Source organism: Eublepharis macularius, chromosome 9 (genome assembly GCF_028583425.1).
Source record: "Eublepharis macularius isolate TG4126 chromosome 9, MPM_Emac_v1.0, whole genome shotgun sequence".
Classification (NCBI taxonomy): Eukaryota; Metazoa; Chordata; class Lepidosauria; order Squamata; family Eublepharidae; genus Eublepharis; species Eublepharis macularius.
The window spans coordinates 23016342-23028662 of record NC_072798.1 but is presented as its reverse complement, the minus strand read 5'-3'; the positions used below and the strand labels follow the sequence as shown (position 1 = coordinate 23028662).

Here is a 12321-nt window from a genome sequence, read left to right as displayed (position 1 = left end):
GGGGGGGGTGTATGTGCGCACACATGCCTCATATATGCCTGTGGTCACACTGGGGACCATGAGAAAGCAACAATAAAGTCAAAGGAAGCCCTGAGATGATCTCCCTTGGGTACCTCAGTGCCACCTACACTCTATTTTGGTATCTTCAAATCGTTGATACTCTCTGCCTGCTCTTCCTACAAAATTTTGCAACAGATTCTGAACAGTGCGGTGTGTGTTTATATGTATAGAGTAAGCAGTGATAAACATAAAGGCAGAGTCAAACCCTAAATAAGTAATAGGCAGGGCAGCAGGCTGAAGGGAAACATTTATCTCAGCCTAATCTACCTCAGAGTTGTTGAGAGGATAACATGGAGGGAAAGAAAACAATATAAGCTGCACTGCGTCCCTGGTGGGGAGAAAGGCGGAGGTATAAATGAAGTATTTAGTATTCTGTCTCTGGAGGCAAGAGGGGAACTATAGGGGAGAGGACTGGGGCAGAATCTCTGAAGGAAGGGCTGGCAGCAAATGCCTTGGAGAATTTCATATGAAAGGCAGTATATAAACCAGGCAAATCTTGTATAAGCTGGCTAGTGTCCTCTAGAAGAATTCACCACACCACTGGCTGCATGTGGCCAGTGGAGTCACCTTTCCACATCTCAAAGGGGACTTATCAGCCACAGCTTTTCTCTTAAAAGTAGTAAGGTGTACCAGAGTTCATTTTTTAAAAAAAAGGTTAGACATATGTGACTGGCTAGCCAGTCTCCAAAGCCAGTCTCTACAACGTGAACAAAAGGATTCATTTTAAAAAATATCTCTGCATCTTTAGCATTAGAGACTGAAGAAAGGGGGAAGGGTTGAAAGGGAGAACACGGTTACCCTTTTTGACTTATTTTCATACCACCAACCACCAGATACCTAATGCAGATCTTCATACACTCAGCTTCCTTGCTATAACGTGATTATCTATACTCAGTGCATGCACAGAATATTAGGTCACATCTTCATTTTCGCACAAACAGAAACCATTCATTTCAAAGCACTCTTAAGGGACAATATTAAGCTTGCCTCCACAGGGCATTGTTCAACTGCCCAGCAGTTGGTACATTGCAAAAACCTTATTGGTGCAGAGGTTTGGGTCAGAACTCAACACATTTTCTTTACCCGCCTCTGACGATGTGGACTTTGCAGCAGACTTTCCCACAACACATCTGCCTTCCAACCACCTCCCTCCCAGAGATAAGAGCTTTAACACCACTGCAAATGTTATTAACGCCTCATTGACTCATTTTTTATTTTGAGCAGAGAAGAATTTTCACCGCCACAAGCGCATCCATCACAACAGCATTTGTATTCATTTTATGAACATTAGGAAAGAAAGGATGGTGGCGTGTTTTTGACAAGGGAAGCAGAACTCTGCAGTTCGCCTCTCACGAGGCATCTATTGCTGTCAGCTATTAGTAATGTGTTATTTCAAGCCAATTCGTCTGGTGGCCAAGGCTGAGCCACAAACACAGAAAGACGGCGGTTCAGTTCTTGCGCTTTCCCCAACTCTCTTGTCGGTTTTAGATAAGCAAGACCACCTCTGCTATAAGGGGACTTGGCTACCTTACAAAGCTTCTGATTTTAAGAATGTTATTGAGAACCACTCTGAATACTATGCGAAGATGATAACAGCAAGACCTAGATAGGGAAGACCTGGGTTCAATTTTTATCTGAGCTCCTGACTCAGACAAGTTATCATTTCTCAGATTCAGTTTCCTCTAAAGGGAGAACAGTGCTTGCCTCTCTCTCCTACACCTGTAAGGATGTAGCACTTTGGACAGTTAAAATGCTAAATAAATCAGCCGGCAAATACATACACAAAAAGCTCGCAAAACTGTGTATTAGCTATCCAGCCCAAACATACTTTATGCTAATCATTTGTGGCAGAATAATAGCACGAAAAGGAAAATAAATGAACCATCTTGCTCCCAATTTCCAAAAAGAAGCTGGTCCTCTAGAGAAAAAATTCTAACCTGTCACATACAAGTGGCAACTTTCACACCTGGGTTCATTAATACAGAAGTAAAATTTATAATAATGTTATACATGGGGAATAATCATCTCCTTGGAACACGAGCAAATAAGATTTCCTCACAGAAAAAGCTGCCAGATCTTGTGAAACAGTCATCATCTGGATCAATGAATCTCTTTAGCAACCAGCGCTAAGGATACGGACGAATATTACAAAGTAATATTCATCAGAAGTTTACCGCAAGTTCCCAGCTGGAGATCTGGGTAACGAGGAGAGAACCAGACTACATCATGCCGCTTCTAATGCTTCAAATAGTAGACTTTTTTGTCGAAGGAGGGGGAATAGTATCTCTAGAGAGCTTACTATTATCTACATCGCATAGTGGTAATGGCTCTCCTCTAAAAGTTGCATCCTGAATACCTTACTACAATTCCCACCCATCAGTCCAACAAAACAAAAGGAATATTGTTCACATTATAGAACTTAGAGCTTGGAACAAACACAAGCAATGTGTGCAGAACCTTATTTTGCTTCCAGTTTATTCAGGGTCAATTGCTATGATCAGCTGAATTTGCAATTATCCAGTGATGGCTTGATAAAACCGCCTCCGTTGGATAAATGCTGCATTTATGTAGGCAGGAAAGCTCCATTCATGTGCTCTGCTATTATTTGGCCATGACACAAGGACTGCTTCCTGTCTTGTAACAAACATGTCCCTGAGGATCCGTTCCAAGGTGGCTTGCTGATCCCACAAAACCGCCATCCCTTTCATATGACATTTAATCCTCCATGATGCAGGTGTCTATACCATAGAGTTTCAAAAACGGCTCTTAAGCGGCACTGTAACAAGCTTGTCTCAGACTATCTGAGGCTTCCTCAAAGGCATTACTATGGGTTAAGCTTACCAGTCCAATTTTTATACACATTTCTTACTGCAAGGTCAGAAATCTGCAATTTTTTTTCATAGCAACTTCTGTTTTAAAAAAAGCATTTAAGAACAAGTGAACACCGACAGGGTTAGACAAAGTATTGACCCGTTGGTGAAAAAGCTATTTTTAAAAAAAGTTAAACTCCCCTCAAGACAAAAATACAAAAGCTTATGTCTGTTGACCCTCAGTTTTATCTTAAACCTAAACAGAGGCAGATTAAAGAAGGGGAGACACTCTCTAGAGATCTAACATCTGTAAGAACAGAAAGATACCCAAATGTCCTCTGCGCTACGTACCGTAGAGAAGGGGTAAGAATTCACAGACAAGCAATATTGCGAATGTTTACAAAATCAAAATTCTGCAAGACCAATAACTGTTGATGTGGCCAGACTTATTGTAATTTCTTTTAATTTATGTATCATAATCATGTCCTACATCATATCCTTTGTCTTGTAAAATGATTGTCACATATGACACCAGAGACTCCAAGTTTTATGTTCTGCCCTAAACCAGAGGTTTACAGTTCAAATCAAACAGACACTGTGGTTAGATAAACAAGTGAACTTGCAGTTCTGATCTGAGCTCAAGAGATAAAGAAAAACCATGTGATTTATCACTGCCCTTACATCAGATTTCTTTTGTCTGTGAAGATATTTAATACGTAATGAAAATGCGTATGGCACCTAACCTCTCATCAGCTTCCTGGGCTGACAGAGATGCAGGTCTACAGCTGTGAAATCTTGTCTGCGTGTATCTTTGTCTGCGAATCCTTGTTTATTCTGAGGTTGTTCCTGTTCTCAAATAAAAGGCCTTCCACAGATCACTGTTTTCAGGTTTCCTGGGCTAAAACTGCCATTACACTGTCAAGTCCAATAACAGAGGCAACCTAAAATATGGCACTTCTTTAAAAGAACCATAAGAGAACATGTCTGGCATGTACGATTTCATATAACAATGCTGGAAAACACATCTGCTTGAGACCATGGAGAAGAGCGCCAGGAAGAGTAGTTGGCAATTAACCAAGCAGGCCAATGACCTGATCGCATGTAAGGCAGCTTCCATACAGTTAGATGTTTGCACTGCAAACCTAAACCAGTTTAGACATTATATAACTTTTCTAACTTAGAAACTTTAGGTTTGTGACAACTGTGAAAATTCTATTATGAGTTGCTGGCTGCTGCCAGTACCTTAGTATAACGACCAAAATGTTTCTGTTGAAGTATGTGCAATTAAAACACGTTTCAACAGTAGTACAGAAGTTTGCTTACCATTTTGTATTTTTGAAAAGCAATGCTAAAAAGCACCTTTTAACTTCAGTAACGGGGAGCGGTGTGCCGCGTGAAAGATGGCAGTCGCTCCTTGCTGAGGCTCCAGACCTCGCCCACACCCAAGCCAATAAAAAAATCGCCCTACTGCACTGAAAAGCGATGGGGAAAACGGGGGCAAGCAAAATGAAGTCCAGCTGCGATCTGCAAACGTGAGAAACTATTTTGCTGCAGCAGGTCAAGAAAACAGCAAGGACACTTCCTCTGGTAAGGAACTTAAAATGGAGGGGCCAAGCCCTCGTTTAAATGCGCTTACGAAGCAAGAACTCACAGACTCACTCCAAGCATTGGAGAACAATATCATAGCTACAGTTTCTGAAAAACTGATAGAGTGAACAACTGCTTGGAACCAATAATTAGTCAGCTTAAAGACATTAAAAACTCCATAGCAGCAGTAGCACAGACGGCAGACTAGGGTTGCCAGTTCCAAATTGGGAAATTCCTGGGGATCTAGGGGGTGAAACCTGGAGAAACCTAGAGAAAGTGGGGTTTGGGGAGGGAAAGGACCTTGGCAGGGCATAATTCTATAGAGTCCACCCCCCAAAGTAGCCATTTTCTCCAGGAGAACTGATCTCTGTGGCCTGGAGACCAGTTGTAATTCCGGGAGATCTCCAGCCACTACCTGTAGGCTGGCAACCCTACGGCAGACACAGCCCTAGAATTGGGGATCACATTACGAGAAGAGATAAGACAAATCCAGACAGTGCATAAAGTCAGATAAAGTCATTGAACTTGATACGAAACTCAGAGTGTCATATATGCCTGTCTGCATATCTGCCATGAATGTATTCTGTGTTGTGTACTGGTCCTCTGAGGGCATGAGAAGTTTCTTACTGATGTTAAGGCAGTAGGTTATCTTGCAAGTATTTACTTTCTCTTTCCCAGCTGCCTCCAGCAAGTGTCCTTGAAGGCCGGCAGCGGCTGGCTCTAAATGTATCCTTCTTGGGAACTGAGATGATTTCATTCTTTGTTCTGTCTAGCCTAAACCTAGCTTCTCCTCTTCACCCTGCCCCCCGCCAACTCCTTCGCGCCCAAACTTTTAACAGTCCCTATCCTGATGGCGGGATCCTTCCCTGTAACTAACACTACTGACCCCATCCACATTACTTTTGCCAATTCAGTTGTCTGAGCACCTTGAACTTGATGGATCTCTAATAAAGTTACTTCAACCAATACACCTGCATGTTTGCTCTGGAGAATCTACCTGCCAAGGACTGACACAGAGCTACACATTTGAAATTCAGGGGTCTCCCAGAAGACAAAGAAAGAAATCTTGCTCTATCCACATTAATATCCTCATGGCTGGTAGCTCTTCTTCAACTAGAAGATGGCATCGCTCCCTGCATTGACCGAGCATACAGACTGGGCTTTAAAAAGCCAAACAGATTTCAGAATCCAAGAGATATATTAGTTGCTTTTCAGGAGTCAGGAGGACCACAGATCAAAAGAAAAAATCCTACAAGCAGCCTGCAAGCAAGGCCACCTTGTCTATAAGGAAAAGAAAATCCAGGTATATCAAGACCTCCCATCAGAAACCCAGAGAATGCACCGCAATCTAAAGCTGATAATCAACACTTTGTCAAAAGCCAATATAAAATACAGATGGGTTGGTTGTACTGCAAAGCTCTCAATTCTTCATAATGGAACTGTGTGCTATGTTAGAGATCCGGATGAAGGGCAAGCTTTATTAAGCCTATTAAACCTGAGTCTTCTATCTGACTCAGCAGCAAAGCCTTCACTAAAGAACTCCGAAAGATCTATCCTTTCACCAGATCCATCTAAGAAACTGGCACCAAATGATTAAAAAATAGTCAAGATGATGGTTAAATGGAAGAAGACCAACCCCAGCCTGAAGTGCTCTACATCTCCGCTCCTCTTTGGAAGGTTGGAACCAGTTGGTACCTATTATTTGTTGTTCTTGTTTAATTTCCCCTTTTTCTTTTTTGCAGAATGATTATAGAGTAAATAGTTGTTTGAGGGTAGAGATAGATAAGGAGTAGGAGAGGGAGGGATTTATCCTTCTCAGTCTTTTAAAAAAATGTATATTGATTACGCAAACTCAAATATCAGGAAGCCAAGATAAGCGGGAGAAGAAACATCTGAATATCCTTCCTATTAACAAATCCACATTTACTATCTGTACAGTTCATTAAGTTGCTATAGGTGGTATGAATATTTCAACTATGATTTAATTATATATTATCATATTATGTAAACCATACCTAGCAGAGCTTTTTAATATCTGAACAAAGTTATAGAATCTTCAACTAAGTATGGACTTAAGGGTAAATATCTTATTATTATATTCTATGCACCTTCTTGTATATATTGTTTATTTTTATATTGAAGTTGGCTTTGTAATGTTATAATCTATTCTGCTATAAAAACATTCTTTTATAAATAAAAAGTATTTAAAAACTTCAGTAACATTATCTGTATGCATGTGCAAATGTTGCCAAAGTGAGATAAAAGATTGAAAATAGCCATATTTAAAAGAAACAGGCACTTTAATCTAGTCAATGTAAGTTTTTACATTTGTGTTACGAAAGATGAAAATGTAAAAAACTAATTTAGGCTTCTCAAGTGAAAACATCCTACTTAGTTAAATTTCTATACCAGGGAAAACATTAGCCCTACAAGACCACAAAGGAATCAAAGCTTTGTTCTCTGTCCCACTATTCTGGCAGCCAAAAAAGAAGTCACTCAGAGTATCGCTACACACATATCTATTTCTTAATACCAAAGTTGAAGCCCCACAATAAATTGCAGGTATATATGTAATACTTCAGAAATTTTCTCCCTACACCTATACTTCTCTATTATACCCCATCACAGGCTTGAGCAGGCCCAATCTCATTTATTAAGTACACGTTTATCCCACACTTTCTCCAAAATGCTCAGGACAGCATGCAACATTTCCCCCTCCCCTAGCTGCCCCCTCCCAATTAACAGGCCCTCAACAATCCATTCCTCCAGATGTACGATCGCTCCTTAAGAGGCAATGTTCACAGTTTCTGTTATTTTGTTTACTTCATGAAGTCTCCTTTTTCTTGGGGGTGCCCCACAAGTTGTCTGTGAGTAGCCCAATGTTCCTGATTCCACGACTAGCACAAGCCACCCAATTTACTGTGAGACAGAGTGAAGATTACAAATAGTCAAGGCATCCTGAGAACTGTAGCCTGCTGAGTGTTCTTGAGACTTCTCATTACAGATCACTGCACAACCAGCATGGCAAAGGAGTTAGAAAGTTGGGCTAGGAACAGGGATTCCCTGCTTGCCATTGAACTTATTGGATGATCTTGAGCCAGTCACCAAAACGAACTGCTGTAGCATAGCAGTTAATTGGCTGGGCTATGAATCAGCATTCTGCTAGTTCGACTCCCACTACTGTCATGAGCTTCGCAGGCGACCTTGGGTAAGCCACGTCTCTCAGCCGCAGCTCCCAGCCGTATTGTGGGGATAATAACAACACTGCCTTTGTTCACTGCTCTGAGTGGGGCACTAATCTGTCTAGAAGAGCAGTCTATATACACAGTTATTATAACAACAGTTGTTATTATTATCCTACCTCACAGGGCAGTTGTAAGGACTCAACAGAAGAGTGCAGAACCACATACACTACTCCAAGCGCCTTGAATGAACACTTCCCCACCCACAGAACTACAACTACCCATTTTCTCTGGGGAGACGGAATGACTATGAAGTAAGGTTGCCACCTCCAGATTGGGAAATTCCTGAATATTTGGGGGGAGCCTGGAAATGGCAGGTTTAAGGGAAGGAGCTCTAAGCATTCATTTTCTTCAGGGGAGCTGATCTCTACGACCTGGAGATCAATTGTAATACCAGGAGATCTCCAGGCACCACCTAGAGGTTGGCAACCAAAAGGGAATGAGTAAGAACCTACCCCGCCCCCTTTCTGTAGGCTGGTTTACTACTCAATCCCTCCCCAGAAGCAACTGCCCTATATAAACAACCCATTCTCCACACCCTTTCTGCCCACAGAAAGAAAAACAAATTTCCCCTCCCCTTCCATAGGAGCCTCTGCAGCTTCTTCACAGAGACAGCAGCTGAAAGAGGAAGAAATAACAGCCCAGACATCCCCTCTCACCTGTCCCAAGGAACCTGAGCCAAGCCCCTTCTTAGCAACCAGAGACCAGCTGCAGGAAACACCCTTTCTCAGCACTTCCGCCCATACAATCACGCTTTCCTTCCTTGCCGACTCCGTTGGAACGCACTTCCGCCCTTAGTGGCGGCCTCTTCCCTACGGGCTCACAGCAGGTCCATGATACAGAAGAGCGAATTCGCTCTTCTGTATTTCTCTGCGGGAGTTTTGTGCGTTTCTGGGTTTTTGATGAGGCGGCCGTATTAAGACAGTTGTAGGCAAAATAACCAGGACTCTAGTGGCACCATAAAAACATAACGATTTTGTTTTTAATTTCAGCATAAGCTCTCTTGTGTAGAGCCCGATGGTACTGTGAGTGGATCTACAAATTGGATCTGAAGAAGTGGTCTCCAGTGCACGAACAATTATGCTGGAATAAAACGGTGTTCATCTTTGAAGTGCTACTAGACTGAAATTGCAAATCCAGAGCCAAAAAGCCACGTAATATCATTTTATAAAGACTTGGCAGGCTTGTCGGTACAGCTGCTAATGATAATGAATTGTCCGGTTTTCAGAGAGTGAGTACAGTTATTATGGCCATAAGATCCGGTGTTAACAGCTGTGTAAAAAGCAGAAGACCTCTTGCTTGTTTCTGATTGTATGCAGTGTTAAAGGCTTAGGTGGAGTAAATCGGGGAGGGGATGCTCACCTTGCTTATAGGGAATAGTAAAAAATTATTTAATGGTTTATTCCAAAATATAATAATGACTGCACTGTCTAGAAAAGCAATACTGCTTTTCTAGACAGATTAGTGACCCACTCAGAGAGGCAAACAAATTTAGTGTATTATTATCCCCCTAATACAGCTGGGGAGCTGGGACTGGAAAGAGAGGCTTTATGCTGAGCTCACGGCACTAGTGGGATTCAAACCAGCAGAGTGCTCACTCACAACCCAACCACTATGCTACTGTTACTCAAATTAGGGGGAGGGGGGTCTCCTTGTAAGTTGAAGGAATTCGCATACAAGGGGGTAACTCCAGAGCGTGGGGCTGCTAGCCAGTCCTGCCTCATGTCTCATGTTCCAGTGATTTTCCCTTCCAGCCGAATCAAGAACTGTTCTGCCTAGTCAGGCAATGAGCCATGTGCTTGAAGCACATGTGGAGAAGGATTTATGACATAGCCATATTCATGCACTTCTCTATTAGCATGAGGGCATGGCTTGACTGCAAACACTACAGCTGTTCTTAAATGACAATGCGGTGCAAATGATGGTGGTGGTTTCAGGTCCACAAAATAAGAAATGTAACATTACTTGTTGACATTTATTTGGTGTTGGTCCACACAATCTTTCCTTCTTTCATTCCCATGCAATAGATAGTATAATATGCTAAGAGCGTACCTCCTTTGAAAAGGTAAGAGCATATGGTCAAGTGTGTGTACATTCCTAAGGATTTGGAAGAGGTGATCATTCATGAATCCCCTTCTGAAGATGTCTCTAGACCCCAAAGAGCTAAATAACTACCACCTGTTGACAACATTTTGTTCTTGGGCAAGGTGATTGAGTGGGTAGTGCTCTTCAAGCAGTCTTGGAGAAGACAGATTAACTGGACCAGTTTCAGTCCACATTTAGGCCTGGGTTTGGGATGGAAATGGCTTTTGTCAACCTGACAATGTTCACCAAAAGAGCGAGAGGGAGAAATTGTGCCTGTTGTTTCTCTTGGAACTGTCAGTAACTTTGACTACTATTAGCTATGATATACTTTGGTCTAGGCTGGCTGACTTGGGAATGTGGGGGCACTGTGCTTCAGTGGTTCCACTTTTACATGACTGGCTGATTCCAGTCATGTAAAAAACTGCTGAGATTGTTTAGGAATTTGGAGTGAGGTGCCACCAAAATGTAGGTGACACTCAGTTCTGTTTCTCCTTAACAGCTGAGTCAAATAGGTCTGTGGAAGTCCTGAACAGATGCCTGGAGGAAGGTATTGGGATGGATGAAGGCTAATAAACTGAAGCTCAATCCAGATAAGGCTGAGGTGGGTAATAAGGAAACTGCTTCTTCACTGCAGTGTCAGCCTAACCTGGAGCCCAGTCTACACTTGGGGGTGTTATAGATTCAGATTTTAATGGAATAGAATATTGAACAAAGTAGGTCCGAGAAATTTGCTTTTTAGTTTTCAGATTTGCAAACACTGTTTTTTCCTGTTTCAGCAGTTTCTTACTATCCCAGCTTTGAGATAAGATAGTGATGAATAAATGGCTTCGTGCCCAGAATAAATCCAATTAAATGGCCGCTTCCTTCCATCAGTCCAAACACCACAGGTAGGATTAAGGGGTTTCCACCTGCACGTGGTCCCCAGCTAAGCTTCCATAGTGGCAGAGAGTGCAGCGTGCATGCACAGTCCTTGTGAGATCTTGCTTTGGTCCCTCCCTTTTGCAAACGAAGGGGGAAGTCTCCCAAGTACACAGAATTTCCTTCCTTGTTGTCAGGCAGCCTGTTTCGGCGCTTCTGTGAATGGCGTAAGGTGCCCAGCTTTACTATTCGGTATAGTCAATGAAGTGATACTTATTGATGTCCTAAAGGAAGAAAGAACCAGCCTCAGTAGAGTTTCTCTGATGGCAAGTCTGACTTGTCCCAGGCTGGCAGGAGTGTGGCTGCTTGCGAGCCTGATTTTAAGATCCTTCATGCACACACACACAGCCAGAATGCAAGGGGAGGGGGGTCTAAGCCCACACCAGCACAATCAATGCAGAGTAGGGGCGTCCTAAATTTGGGGAGCCAAACAAGCTTGGAATTACTTGAGAGCATTAAATATTAAAAGAAAATAAAAATAATTTTAATGCAATTTAAAAATAAGGGCTTGTTGCTCATCAGCTATCCCAGTGCCTTTGTACACTCTGGCTAGAAAGCTGAACCAATGAGCAGATTGCCATCTGCAAGCAGTTCCTTATATGTCTATACGGGCTGGAGACTTGTGTTTTACATAATACCATTTTAAACAAAAGCTGAATATTCAAAGAAGGGGGCAGGAGTCTCTGTGAGGAGGCCAGGCCCCCACAGTCTCCCCTGTAGGCTTCCTTTCACATCTTCCCTCTCTTAAGAGTAAGATTCAGGCCGAGCAGCACCTGAAAGAGCAACTAGAATTCCAGCTTTCAACAGTCAGAGTTCCTTCTGTCAGATGACGAAGATTCTGCTGGACCCAAATCTTGCTCTTCTATTACAGACCAACATGGCTACCCACCTGAAACTCACTCTCTCAAGAGGAGATCAGAGTCAGAGAGTAAGTTGAGGTAAAAATCTCCCTTATGGTAGATAGCACAAGGACCTCAAAGCTCAGCACTGAGCAGGGTTGCCAGCCTCCAGGTAGTGGCTGGAGATCTCCTGGAATTACAACTGGTCACAGAGATCAGTTCACCTGGTGAAAATGGATACTTTGGGGGGTGGACTCTATGGAATTATGCCATGCCAAGGTCCTTTCCCTCCCCAAACCCCACTTTCTCCAGATTTCTCCAGGTTTCACCCCCCAGATCTCCGGGAATTTCCCAACTTGGAGCTGGCAACCCTAGCACTGAGGCAGGAGAAGCCAGCCACAACCAACTTTGAGGCAGGAACAACATCTGCGGGCATAAAAACGAGTCAGAAATGGAAAAGCGGGGATGGATGAAGAAGCAGCAGCCCAATCTATTCCCATCCATTTTTTATTTACTCCACAGCTCACGGAAAGCTCTAAAAGTGCTTCATAATTACGTCTAGATAAAAATCCTATTCCAAAAACTCAACGTTGGGAGAAAAACAGACATCTGTCAGGCTGGAGCCGTCCTGCTGAGAACGGGAGGAGGAGGAGAAGGAAGAGGAATGATATGGGGAGATTTTTTTATTATTTGGGCTGGGAAAAAATTAACGTTCTGCCAACAAGATCCAAGGCTGTGAGTGAAATATCGAATTGCCTGCTTTATAAGTGCTGATGCGTT

General features: G+C 42.7%; 1 protein-coding gene across 1 annotated transcript in view; it reads right to left on the bottom strand.

Moving 5' to 3' along the window:
• WASHC1 (WASH complex subunit 1) overlaps positions 1 to 8432 on the bottom strand; it is a 64343-nt gene extending 55911 nt beyond the window's left edge. Inside the window, exon 1 of the mRNA XM_054989460.1 lies at positions 8359 to 8432. The gene's annotated coding sequence lies outside the window, so the exon portion shown is untranslated. The remainder of the gene's footprint in view (positions 1 to 8358) is intronic.
• Between the last annotated feature and the right edge of the window lie 3889 nt (positions 8433 to 12321).